This window comes from Dipodomys spectabilis, unplaced genomic scaffold (genome assembly GCF_019054845.1).
Source record: "Dipodomys spectabilis isolate Male_0828 unplaced genomic scaffold, ASM1905484v1 ptg000125l, whole genome shotgun sequence".
Classification (NCBI taxonomy): Eukaryota; Metazoa; Chordata; class Mammalia; order Rodentia; family Heteromyidae; genus Dipodomys; species Dipodomys spectabilis.
In genome coordinates this window covers 23,472,740-23,487,419 of record NW_024870802.1, presented here as the reverse complement: position 1 = coordinate 23,487,419, position 14,680 = coordinate 23,472,740, and positions in this window count along the sequence as shown.

Sequence of the window (14,680 nt, the reverse complement as noted above, 5' to 3'; positions counted from 1 at the left end):
AGCAGCATCTCACAGACAGATGTCCATTCTTTTTTTTGTTTTTTTTAGAATTTGATGCATATATTTTTCTATAAATTTAGAGAGAGACACACACACACATAATGCTACTCAGCTACATCAGTATCATTTCCCTTTCTGTTGTGGAATAAAGTTTCTTTCCCCAGTGGTGAGGAGAACAAAACAAAACAAAGCATAAAGAAAACAACTGCGCCTCTCCATGGCATTTGGCACTGGACCGGAGGGCATGTGCCCTGGAAGACAGACACATTTTGAATCATGCTAGTGTCCCAGTCTCAGCTTGACTGTTCATTCGCTCTGTAGAGCCACCTTTGGTCTTCCCAGGGAATAAATCAAATCTGCATCTTGACCGTGTTGCCTGGAAGAGTCTGTTCAATTATTCATGGAGCAATAGCAGGGAGTTACTCTTCTCTGCAAGTTGGGGGTGGGGGAGCAGGGGGGATTCTGCCTCTTGTCTCCTCCAGGCCAGTGTGTTAGTAAGTCCAGTAATCAGAGATCTCCATTCTTATCCTGTCCCCTAACCAAAGACCACACCAATGTGCTCCATGACCTAGAATTTGTTCACCTTTCCAATTCACCTCCCATCCACTTTTTGATCTGGGTACCACCTAGCTCACAATTCATGCTTTTCATACCTACTGACTCCTCAGTAGTCAGTAGGTCCAGCTCAAATGGCATGGTCATTTTCTATGAAGGCTCTAAGTCAGGCACTTAGGCTTACACCTGTAATCCTAGCTGCTCAGGAGGCTAAAATCTGAGGATCCTGATTAAAAGCCGGCTCAGAGACAAAAATCCATAGGATATGTGTGTGGGTATGCATGTGTGTCTGTGTGTATGCATGCTCTACCACTTGAGCCATACCTCCACTTTCTGCTTTTTGCTGGTAAATTGGAGATAAAAGTCTCATGGACTTCCCTGCTCAGAATTGCTCTGAACTTTGATCCTCAAATGTCAACCTCCAGAGGAGCTAAAATTACAGGTGTAAGCCAGAACACCCAGCCCGTGAGAACACTGTTAGTGAAGAGATGGTTCAAGTAGTTAAGCACTACACTTGAATGGAAAAAAAAGAAAACAAGTGAGAGGATCTGAGTTCAGGCCCCAATAATGTCAAAAAAAAACAAATAAACAAATGCTCTCTAGAATTCAGTGCAGCCTCCTGCAATGTCCCATGGAGTTTGTTCATGCAAACATGATAGCATTAGTGGTTATCTGGCTATCTGGTGGTTACATTATTACTTGTCTATCTGCTTATCTCTGTCCTGATCATCCCACCAACCAGTAAGAACCTTGAAAACAGGAAATATGTCCTACTCATGACACACACCAAGAACAGCTGCATGGCTAACATTTAGAAATTCTGGGGCAAATATTATGGATAACTTACCAGAGGTAAGGGAAAAATGACTCTTACCACATCAGCCTATACAGCAAAGTTCACCAGGATTTCAAGGATGTTTTGTTTGTTTATTTCTTTGTTGTTGTTGATTCATTTTGTTTTGTGACAGGCTCTAACTATGTAGCTCAAGCTAGATTTTAACCCACAATCATCCTGCCTCATTCTCCCTGTACTGGGGAGATAAATACCCTGTACTCAGCTTCAAGCACTCTTACATGGCAAGAGCACAACCATTTAGAAGTACAATTGTGTTCTATTCCTTGCCTTCAGGCGACAGTGATTGTATTCCTTTTCTAAGCCAAGCATAGAACTAGCTTTACATGTATCATCTCATTTAATCCCAACAACCTGGTAAAGGGTTAGCCATCCCTACTTTCAAATAGGATCAGTCAACATCTAAATAGTTATCATTTTCCCCAGGCCATAGGTTAGTAAGTAGTAGCATTACTATAATATGAACTTAAGTTAACCACACTCCAGAACCTAAACTCCTATCACCATGAGGTTCTCCACACTTTTTATGGCCATCCTTGATGTGTGATGAATGAGGAGTCATATTCTTTCTTTTCTTTGTTACTTGTTACTTCTATTTTACTATTTTTTTACTTTAAGAACTGAAATTACACATGTAATTAATTTTTTAATACATTTTTTGGGTCCGGTCGTAGGGCCTGAACTCTGGGCCTGGGCACTGTCCCTCAGCTCTTCAGCTCAAGGCTAACGCTCTACCACTTGAGCCACAGCACCACTTCCGGCTTTTTTTTTCTTTTTTGCTTATGTAGTGCTGAGGAATCGAACCCAGGGCCTCATGCATGCAAGGCAAGCGATCTACCACTGAGCCACCTTCCCAGCCCCTTTTAATACTCTTAATTTAATTTACTCACAATAGAATTTTTCACTTAGATTTTTACAATTCTACTTGGCAGGCTCAATGACCACTTGAATCTTTCTCAACAATATTTTAAGAACTCACTTCATACCATAGTATGCTCAAAAAAAGGATTAAGAATAAGGAAATCAAGAGACTAAAGTCTAAAGTCACACAGATACATAGCCCAGAGTGAGCTCAAGTCATTTGACTCTAGAACCCAAGCCTTCTCCAATACTTCTTGTAGGCCATTTTAACATCATTTGTGAGTAAAGTCAAGGTTCTAGGAATTGCTCACCTAGTCTACTGACTGTAATCAAGATATCTATGATTATAAATACCTTCTTCTCTTCAGAACATAAACAAAGTTTGTGCTTCCTCATAGGCTGCCTATAGCAGATAGCAATGCTAAAGCCCATGCTCTGTTATAATCTAACTCATCTGCATCTATAGGTGACCTGCCTGGTTCTATCTGCCTCTATCCCTAATTGGCACTGTCTTAAACTCAACTTAATCCTTGTAGGAAACCCTAGGCAAATAATCCTAAACACATAACCCCTTACCTGGGTGAAAATATAATTTTTTTCTTTAATTTTATCAAGAGACAACTGTCTTCCATCACAAAAGTTCACACAGGATTAATCAAGTAATAAGCATTATTATTTGCTGAGTCTTCAGATCATGCGCCAGATGCAATACTGAACTCTTTACCACAGTCTCTCCTTAAATTCATCTCCATATTAATTGTACTGAAGGGTAAGCACTAAGCACTAAGAGACTGAGAAGTTTGCACAACACCCCAGCATTGCATCTCAATTGTGTCTGACTCCAAAGTCTGGTCTCTTAATCACATCTCTTATTCTCAGCATATGCCAAACTAGTCTAGTCGCTTTTCTTGCCCCAGACTTAACAAAAGATACTCAGATAGATTTAAAACACACACACATAACACACATGCAATACTAAGAAGAAAATACCTGATAATGCCCAAGTCGTCTTCATTTAGATATACCATTTTCAAGAGTACCATTTCTTTGTCTGTATTTGAAGAATACCTAGTCCACAAAGCAAGAAACACCTGTGTTAGAGACTCACTCTTATGTTTTAAGAACAATAAAAGCTGGCACAAATTAATAACATATCTTACAAAGTAAAATGCTTGACTAGTAGTAATAGTTCTATAAATGCATCAAGTAACTAACTATTCCTTATGTAAGGAAATAGAGTATAATTGCAATCAATCACATGGGCACTAGACCAACTAAATGAAGGTGGACTAATTAAATTTGTATAATATAAGTAATGCTCTATAATATGTATATGTGTGTTTCTGAAAAAAGGTATTTGTCTTTGATATTTCTACTCATATCAGATTTAAGCAGAATCTCTTAAAAAAGAGCAGAATGTACAAAACTAAAATCACTCAACACTCACAACTTAAGTATTCTTTTATATTCTTTCAAAGAAAATCAGATTATATTTTCTAAAAACAAACACCTTTGAAAACTATTAAATAATACAAAGACAAGTGTGAAATGTTAAGCAGCCAATTCGCAAAGCCAGAGTAACTAGGTTCTTCTCTCCTATGGGAATCTTGATTCCTCACTTTAAGAAAACACAAAATATAGCTTGGTTTAGGCCAATAATCCTTACTAATTGGGAAGTACAGACTGGGGAACTGTGGTTCAAGGCCAGCCTAGGCCAAAAAGTTTCAAAGACTCCATCTCTAAAAATAACTGGATATGGTCAGGTGTCTCTTACATACCATACCAATAATTCAGGAAAGTGAAAAATAGGAAGACTGCAGTCCAGGATAGCCTGGGCATGAAGAAAGACTCTACCTTGAAAATAACCAACTCAAAAAAGGACTGATGAGTGGCTCTACTAGTAGAGTGCTTGCCTAGAAATCACAGGGCATTAGGACACTAGTACTGCCCCAAAGAACAACAAAAATTTTACCTCCCTTAATTGTTGCATTTAGTTATGTTTCATTTATTTCTTTACTTCCTTCAGGATTCTTTTTTCTTTTATTATTTTTCCCATCCCCTTCTAGACTATGATGGTTTCTGGATAGCACATAATGAAACAGATATTCATTAAAAATGTGTTGTGCACATTTTAATCTCCATTTTAAGAGATGAAGAGGCTGAAAGCCATAAATTAAGAGTAATTATGTAAGGTCACAGAGCTACAAAGCAGGTAGGGGGATGGAGAGGGGAAGGTTGGGAAGAGGAAACAAAGGAGGAGGCAACAATGCTTGATAAGAAATGTACTCACTATCTTACCCATGTAATTGTAACCCCTCTGTATGGTATTTTCACATTAAAAAAAAGAAGTGCCATGAGGGGAAAAAATAAAAAACTAAAGTGATTAGGTTAGTCAAAAAAAAGCAGCAAAAGTAAGACAAGACAATAGTTATGTCAGTGATAGAAGAGCCATCCCTAATGATCATCAAAGTGCAAACACACATACTAAAAACTAGTTCCTACATTTATTTTTAGTTTTCCTGCTTGCCTTCAACATGTCTAAAAAACATATACTATTAATAATACCCTAGGATTCCACAATTCCACCACCGAACAATTCTGGACTAAGATTTTGTTGCTCTTTTCTAAGGGAAATGCATTGATCCTATTTTGACAATTTCCTCTTATTGTGTTCTCTCAAATTGTGGATTCTGAAGGTAAGAAGTAGGACTTCAGTTGATCTGCACACCAGCAACATTTCCTTTATTAATAAATATTCTCCCAGGTTTCATATTTGTGTGTGCTATGTCAATGCTCTGAAAGTTAAAAAATAATAAAGTTATGGTAACCTTATACATCATGGTGGGTATAATGACTTAGTCAATGTAATGAGAAAGCTCTGTAAATGATTTCCTATATCTCTCACATCCCACTGTAGGGAAAAGGCTATAGAACACATGGTTGCTGTCAATCTGGAGGTAAATAGAAACAGTCTTTCTAGTTAAAATGGAAGACATGCTGTGTGGAGACACATGGTGCTAAGCCTTGTCTAGGAAATTACCACAGTGAAGAACCAATGGCTCTGTCTCCAGGCTCTGGCTCAAGTGCAATTCCTCCTGCCTGTGACTTGGACATAGCTCACTTCCAAGTGACATTTGAAATTGCCTGCCACATGGACCTGCATTTGACAACTGTATGCTTTGAACAGCTCCATCCTGGGTCTCCTAAAATATCCTGTATGGTTTGGCACAGAAACTTCTTTCTTCCATCTGTATCAGCTCTCCAGCTATGTAGCACAGCCCTTCTGAACTCTACGGATTTATTAACTTTTTGTAGCCATTCTCTGTATGTGTATAGGTATGTGTAAATATACTGTATGTGTAAATATACTGCATTGCTGAGAGTTAATATTAAAAGTTAAAATTAGAATAAAACAACTGGTAATTACCAGTGTCTAGGGCTACCAAATGAAATCAGTAGTACTTGACAGTTTATAACTAACAAAATTGATGTTGCTTAAAAATGTTCTCTTGTTCAGTAAGTCCTGATATTGTGAAAAGATATAGATATATCATGTATGTTTCTAATATAGCTCACTCATGACACTTATGCAACAAAATAATAACATGGTAGACAGAGGATGGAGTATAACTCATCTGGGAGTGGACCTCTATCTGGCTTTTAAAGGGTACACAAATAAAACATCTAAAGGATTAATGGATCAATCTAATTCCTTAGCAAAAGAAAACACCAGCATGTGGATATTCAAAGGGGGTGGGATCAGGTCAAAGAGAAAAGAGTAGAAGGATGAAGAGGGGAAGAAAGCAATCAAGAATCCAATGTCTATCCTACAAAATTAAAAAGAGTAAGAGAAGGGGTGGGTAGGACAGGGATGGATGAAAATGCTGAAATCAGACATGTTGTATTCATAAACTGTTTTGTTAGATGGCAATTCCTTTGTACAACTACTTTAAAAGATAATAATTAAATAGAAATAAATATTAAAAATTATTAAGGATTAAGTTACTAAATATTAAATAATCTTTCTTTAGATTTAAAGAACTCAGAACAATTGGTGACCTTCAAATAACGCCAGAATGTGTGATGTCTTCCTTATTCTTTATTTCTATGCATAAACTTAAATGAATCATGCAAATTGAGGTTTAACTTGGAGAATAATAATGTGTCTATAACTAGCAATGGGAAGTCAAGGTTCACAGTAATGTTCTGGACAGAGGGAAAAAATATGGACATGGTATTAAGAAAACCCAACACAGCATGCAGTGTTCCTCTACTGTTCCACTGTACCCCCTTTTCATCCTTATTAAAAGCCCCTTCTCTACTGAGTTCCAAGACGGACTTTTGAAGTGATGATCACCTCATCCTGCCACTACATGACATCCTTGAATAGACCTGATTTCCTTACTAAATCTCATCTCTTAGCTTTTAGATATGAAGGCTAGTTGACAGGTTTGGGTCTGATAATGTGAGGAAGGAGAAAGTAAGATAGGTACTAACACTGTATCATGCCAAACCACTCCTGAAATGCATGTAAACAATAGTAAACAAGACCCCAGTCTCTGGATCTCTTTGCCCCAGGGCTCTTTGCCTACCTTCACAATACCAATACTCAAAGGTCCGATTGCTAAATCCTTCACTGAGGATGAGAAATAGAGTGTACTGGAAATACCCAGCTGGACTTGAGTGTGGATAAGTGGCACTCAGGATAACATTATCTCTTCTGTAGAGGGACCCATATTTACTCTTTAATCTGCTGAGGACCTTCAAGAAAAATGAAAAAAATAAGAGGATTAAGAAAAGGAAATGAGAAAAGGCCTCTGAGGAGAGTCCAGTCACTGCTCCATCCCATTAAAATTTCTTGCCAGCAGCCCTTTCATGGTTCACTATATTATCATAGTAATACATACATAGTAATAATAGCAATATCTACATGAACAAAGTTAGGTATTTTATACATGTTATATCACGTTTAAATACAACAATCCCAAGGAACAGGCATTGTTAGCTCTCCTTTTTAGATGAGAACACTGAAATGTATATAAGTTATAAAATTTTCCCATTGATTTCATGAATAGCAGAGCCAAACTCCAGATCAAGTCTATTTAACCAATACCTTTACTTAATTGTTATTCAATGCACAATATTAATAATATCCAAGCTTAGAATACTAAGCAAGAGAAACACAATAAATAAAATTCTGCCTGGAAGATGCTTTCATTCTAATGAGGGATTAACACAATAAACAAATATGCAGTATTCTATGATATAATAACAAATGCTATGAAGAGAAAACATTCCTAAATAAGGATGGTGTTGATGGGTGTTAGCTGCAAAGACCTTTTTAGCAGAGGCATGAAGGAAGAAATCTGTTGTGCAATGCCCCCAGGAAAAGCATGGCAGTCATAATAGATTTTTCAAACACCTCTTAGCTACTCTATTGCCTCACTCTCTGAGAAGAAGAATTTAGTTTTTCCAGACATGGACTATTACACCCAAGGGAAACTAGGCACTATGTGTAAGGACCAAGGGACAGGGAGTAGGGTATCCTTCCAATGGCTGGCTTCCAATCTCAGCAAAGGCCCAAGTGAAGAAAAACTCTTCCCAGTAAGAACTAACTTGCCAGCCAGATGAGTGAGCAACCACAGTAATAGATTCACCAGCCTTCATCAAGTATGCAAACAACTGCCATCCCAGCCAACATCTATATGCTGCTTTGTGGCCCAGAAGTGTTGATATGCCATTCCTCTTCTGACACAAGTCAGAATCACCCAATCCACAGAAACCCTCAGCTGTAATGCATGATTGTTATTGCTTTAAGTCTTAAGATGTTTGAATGACTGGTTGTTCAGCAATTGATAACTAACACAAAGATTCCCAGTAAATGTCCATGGCATTAGCTAATGAACATAAAAATACATGTCTCAAGAAAATGGAAAACTAGTAATGCTGCTGAGTATCCATTTCTGATACACCACAACTATCGATAATCTAAAGTTTGGTATGATTATGGCTTCTTTGTGAGAGATCATTAAAATAAGCCAACAAAAGTATCAAACCCAAAGCAAACATTAGCAATGATTGCTTTGAGTGTGGCACATTCAGATAAACTCTCTGGGAATTTAAAAAAAATTAAAAAGCCCTCATCCATGTGGTTTGCTGATTTCTGTGCTATGAAACCTCAGGTCATGATCATACTACCAATTTAACAACCAACTTACAGCATTACTGAATATTTAATAATTCATTATTGTGAACATGTGCAATACATTTCTAGTCCATATCTTGGTCCATAGAAGATTAGCAGCTTAAGTACTAGATATTGAACACATAAAAATGAACATATAAAAAATGAAATCTATTTCATTTTGGCTGCAGTGCTATACATGCCTAACCCAGTTGTGCAGTCACTAAAGCAGAAAGAAGATTTCACAAATTATCATACCTCCTTAACCCTTTCATGCTCAAAAAACTAATCGTTAGACTACCTTGTCCATGTAAGCAATGCTATGGTCCTAGTGAGCATGGGAAGGAAATGTGGTAGAGCATCCCTAGCATCACTCTGACTGAGCGGCACATGAGTTCCTTCTGTCTGGCCCTTACTCCAGCCTCAATTGCTCTCCCTCCCACATACTCTTTCATCCTGTAACTACTACACTCATGAACAAGAAAAGTCTGTAAAGAGAGAGAAAATTGCCTAAGTCAAATGCTGATGTCATATAATTCAACAACTAGACAGGAATGCTGTAGACTATAAAGAACTCTAAGTCCACTAAACACCTCTTACCCACATTCATTTCATTCCTAAAGAACTATAACATGAAGAAGCAATCCAAAAATTCATATGGAACAATAAAAGACCCCCGAATAGCAAAAACAATCCTTAACAGAAAGAATACTGCTGGAGGAATATCTATACCAAATTTCAAACTCTACTACAAAGCCATAGCAATCAAAACAGCTTGGTACTGGCACAAGAACAGACTTCAGGACCAATGGAATAGAATTGAAAAGCCAGTAATGAACCCACAGACCTATTTAATCTTTAAAAACATAGAATGGAAGAAAGACAGCCTCTTCAGTAAACAGTGCTGGCAAAATTGGTTAATCACCTGTAGAAAACTAAAGCTAGATCCTTATATATCACCCTGCACCAGAATTTACTCCAAATGGATCAAAGACCTCTGAGTCAAAGCAGACAACCTGAAAACATTACAGGATGAAATAGGAGAAACCCTAGGTCTCCTTGCACAGGCCGAAATTTTCTTAATAGAGACCCAGAAACACAACAAATCAAAGAAAGATTGGACAAATAGTATTGCATGAAATTGCAGAGCTTCTGCATGGCAAAGGACATAGCTAGCAAGATCAATAGAAAGCCCACAGATTGGGAGAAGATCTTCACGAGCCATACAACAGACAAAGGTCTCATATCTAAAATATGCCTGGAACTCAAAAAATTAAATCCTGCAACAACAAATCCTCAAAGAAACAATTGCCCAATAAATAAGTGGGCTAAAGACTTAAAGAGAAACTTTTCTGAAGAGGAAATAAGAATGGCCAATAGACACATGAAGAAATGCTCAACCTCTCTAGCCATAAAAGAAATGCAAATCAAAACAACATTGAGATTCCACCTCACTCCAGTTAGAATGACTATAATCAAGAACTCTTAACAACAAAAGATGCTGGAGGGGATGTGGCCAAAAGGGAACCCTACTGCAGTGTTGGTAGAAGTGTAAACTTGTTCAACCACTTTGGAAAGCAGTATGGAGGTTCCTCAAAAGACTCCCCATAAGCCCACCTATGACCCAGAAATCCTACCTACTTTGGGGCATTTACCCAAATGATCACAAACAAGGCCATACTAAATCTAACAGCACAACTATGTTTATTGTAGCATTATTTACTATAGGTAAGATATGGAACAAACCCAGATGCCCCTCAATAGATGAATGGGTCAACAAAATATGGTATATATATACATATATATATATGTATATATACATTATACATATATATATACAAATACAATGGAATTCTATGCCTCCATCAGAAAGAAAGACACTGCCCCATTTGTTAGGAAATGGGGAAAGACTTGGAAAAAATTACCTTAAGTGAAATAAGCCAGGCCCAAAGAATCATAGGTCCCATGGTGTCCCTTATTTGCAAAAACTAGTACATGTGTAGGACAAGCAGAAAAGGCCAAAAGTTATGTACATATGACCATATAAAATGATGTTAAGTGAAATTAACCCGAACATAGAGACACAAATATCTTTTTTCTTTCTTACTATTGTTTCTAACATATTTATAATGTACCACGTGATTTTTTTTTTGTTGCTTTGTATGTTCCTCCCCCACAGTATAACCCCTATTTTCACTGTATTTGATGTTGGTGTCCTGCATCTTGTATATACTCTTCTCTAATTCAGGGAGGGGAAGAGAAAAACTAAAATTCTTAAATAAGGATAGAGGTTGACCCATTGTAACAATGAGATGTACAAAACACTATGTTGAAAACGAACTTTACAACTTCAGGGGAAGGGGAAGAGGTAGTAGCTGTAGAGGTGGGAGGGAAGGGATGGTAGGGAGAAAACAAAGGAGGAGGCAACAATGCTTAATAGGAAATGTACTCATCACCTTGCTCATGTAACTGTAACCCCTCTGTACAGCATTTTTACAATAAAAAACATACAAAAATAAAATTAAATTAAATTTAAGAAAGAAAACTGAGTCCTTTGGACGTAAAACAAGTCAAATAGTTTTTTCTTCTCTTTCTATACTGTTAGATACTGTTTTGTTGTAGGAAACATGGCTAAACATTGATAAAGTAGGCATCATTAGTGAAGGCATCACGGCCAAATTGTATGATTTTGAACATCAGTAAAACTGTCTTTTGAGTAAGTGAAGAATGAATAAACTATCCCAATAATAATAGTCAAAAAGAACTATAACAGGAGGATTTTTAAATAAGTGTATTTTTTCATGACTAGTCAAGAATCAAGCTCTTTAAAATTATGATAGGGACACAAGAGGTTTTATCTTTGTCGCTGTTCTTATTAATGTAAAGTGATTTTTTGGTTCTTTTCAATGTTCTTCCCCCATGGTATAACCCCCTGTTTCACTCTATTTGATGCTGATGCCCTACATTTTATACACACACACACACACACACACACACACACACACACATACATTTTTTCAAATTTGGGGAGGAGAAGGGAAATAAAAAAATCCTGAAATAAGGATAGAGGTTGAGCCATTGTAACAATGAGATTACAAGACACGATGACAAGACCATACAACAAGATGTACAAGACACTACGAACTTTACAAATTGGGAGGGGAGGGGAGAGGGTTGGTAGGTGAAAAACAAAGGAGGGGGTGACAATGCTCTATAGGAAACGTACTCATTACCTTACTCATGTAACTGTAACCCTTCTGTACAGTATCTTTATAGTAAATTTTTAAAAAGGTAGCAATTATGACCCAGCTGCTGGTGGTTCACACCTGTAAACTTAGCTACTGAGGGGGCTGAGATGAGCTCTGAGGATCTTGGTTTAAAGCCTGTCCAGGCAGGAAGGCTGTCAAACTCTTTATGTCTACTAAACTACTCAGAAAAGGCCAGAAGTGGTGCTGTGGCTCAAGTGGTAGAGCACTAGCCTTAACCAAAAAAAGCTTAGGGACAATGGCCTAGGACCTGAGTTCAAGCTCCAGGACAAGATAGCAATTATAAATCTTGAATCTTACAACTGAAGGTCTACAAAGAGCACATAGATATCTTATCCTAAAACCAAGTGTAAGATAGAGGATCCGATACATAGGACTTCTGGGAGAGGGGGTGGGTGTAGTGGAGAAAGAAAAACAAATAATCATACAATAACCATGTGTATAAATAACCATTATAAACAATGGAGTGTCCATTCTGGTGAAAGGAAGGGTATTTTAAAATAGAACAAAGTAGATACATTAATGTGTGTGGCTTGTTTTATGTTTCCATTCCATTTCCTATTGCTGGCACCCTTGAGAAAAAAGAAGTAGAAAATCACCGTTTCCCTGCCTGGCTTCAGTGATCAGAGACGCTCCCTAATCTTCATTTCATACTGGAAATGTCATCAGTCTTAATGCTGCCTAAGCTTAGGCATTGCAAATAAGCCTAATAGCACTTAGCTCCAATGTTTTCAAGCCTTTCCTTGAGCTAACTTGTGGTAACTAAGTGGATTATTTAAAGATCTCCCCATCAGGTTTCAGAAAGTAGGTAAAGGTAAACATAGGAAGAAATAGTTACTGGATGATATTTACAAACCAACATGAAACTCTTCTCCTCTGCTTACTCTACCCCAAATTCTACCTTTTGATTTTCCATGTTTGCTGATGACCCTACCATTCCCAATTGGAGCCATCTTTGATTCCCCCAGAAAAGCAGTGTAGCTCAGTGGTAATGAAGATGCTTTCTGGCACTATTCAAGAAGCTTAACATTGAATCCTAGCTCTAAAGGTTTCTTGCTTTAGAACCTTGGATAAGTTATTTGATCTTCTGCAATTTTGTTTCCCAATCTATTCAGTGTTACACATCAGCAACTTCCTCATAGACTTGTTTCAACGACTAAATTAATATAAAAAGCAACTGGAATAATTATCTGGATGATCATTAATACTATGCAATTAAATGGCATTTAATTTTACATACAACTACCATGGAATCTCACTGCCATTCCATTGGATTGAGACTTTTTTTTAACCAGTCTCATATTAGAGAAAACTATCAGGCAAAGTTCAAAAACCTTTTCTGTGACTCCACCTTCCCTTTCTTGTATTTTTCAGACCTCCAATACTTTGTAAAATCCCCTGTATTTAATTCCCTCTGCTTGAAATACCTGGTACTATTACTATTTTCCCAATGGGACTCCCATCAATAGAACCTCAATATTAAACAATCTGCCAATATCTACTCGCTTGTAGTTCCACTTTATCCAAGTCCATATGAAACAACTCTAACCGGTTAATCATCCAAATATGATAATTGTGTGTATATTACACGAGAATTTTAAAAGACTACATATTACCCAGTGTATTATTTAAAAAAACCTGAAATCACAGGGTCTGCACAATTATAAGCAATACATCATTCATATACATCTCCAATTCCATACATCTTTGTCCTAATATAACTCCTCTATCCCCTCAAAAAAGTCTATATCCCTCCTTTGCAACTTTGTGTTCATAATAGCTTCCATCTAATCTCAGCCTTCCCCCATTTTGCCCATTGAAAATTCTGCACACTCCATTATCATTTATACAATGAAAATCTTTTATTATTTTTTATTTCCTATTTGCTCTTGTGATGATCTTTAAAAACTGTGTCCACAAATGATTTGATATATCTCCCTTCAAAGTGTTAGGGCTAAATTTTCTTACCCTTATATGTGTGTGGGGCCTAGTGACTGGAGAAATAGAGCAAGAGTAATGGTGTGTAATTTCTGAAAGTGGGTCAGAAAAGGCACTGTGGCTTCCTCCTCACTCATTTTCCTGAGTGATTCCCTCCGAGGGATCCATCTGGATATGGAGTTCTGAATAACAACCACAGGAGGAAACTATCTTAGAATTGGATCCTGCAGCCGAAGTCAAGCCTTCAGATGTCTGTATTCTTTGTCTTCACCTTGACAGAGAGACACCCTACAACAAAACCCGTAGCCAAGCCAGTCCTGAATTCCTAATTCATATGCCTTTGTAGAATAATATTTTTATATTATAAGCCTCTCTATATGGAGGCAGATAATTATTGCACAGTAATAGATAATTAATAGACCATTATACTTCTATGGGTTATGACTACATATGTGTTCCTAAGTCTCAACACAAAAGCCTCACAGAAGATGTAGATTCCTGATTCCCTTGGCTTTGTGGCTTCTTCTAGGTCTGGCAAAGTTCCTTATAATAAAAGAACGATTCAGGCATTTCATCCCTCTAAAAGAATTATCTCTCTCTTCTCTGAAGAGGAAAGAAGGATGGCCAATAGACACATGAAGAAATGCTCAACCTCCTTAGCCATAAAAGAAATGCAAATCAAAACAACATTGAGATTCCATCTCACCCCAGTTAGAATGGCTATAATCAAGAACTCTAATAACAACAGATGCTGGAGGGGATGTGGACAGAAGGGAACCCTACTGCATTGTTGGTGGGAATGTAAACTTGTTCAACCACTTTGGAAAGCAGTATGGAGGGTCCTCAAAAGACTCCACATAGAGCTCCCCTATGACCGAGCAATCCTACTTTTGGGCATTTACCCAAATGATCACAAACAAGACCATACTAAAGCTACCGGCACAACTATGTTCATTGTAGCATTATTTACCATAGCTAAGATATAGAAACAACCCAGATGCCCCTCAGTAGATGAATGGATCA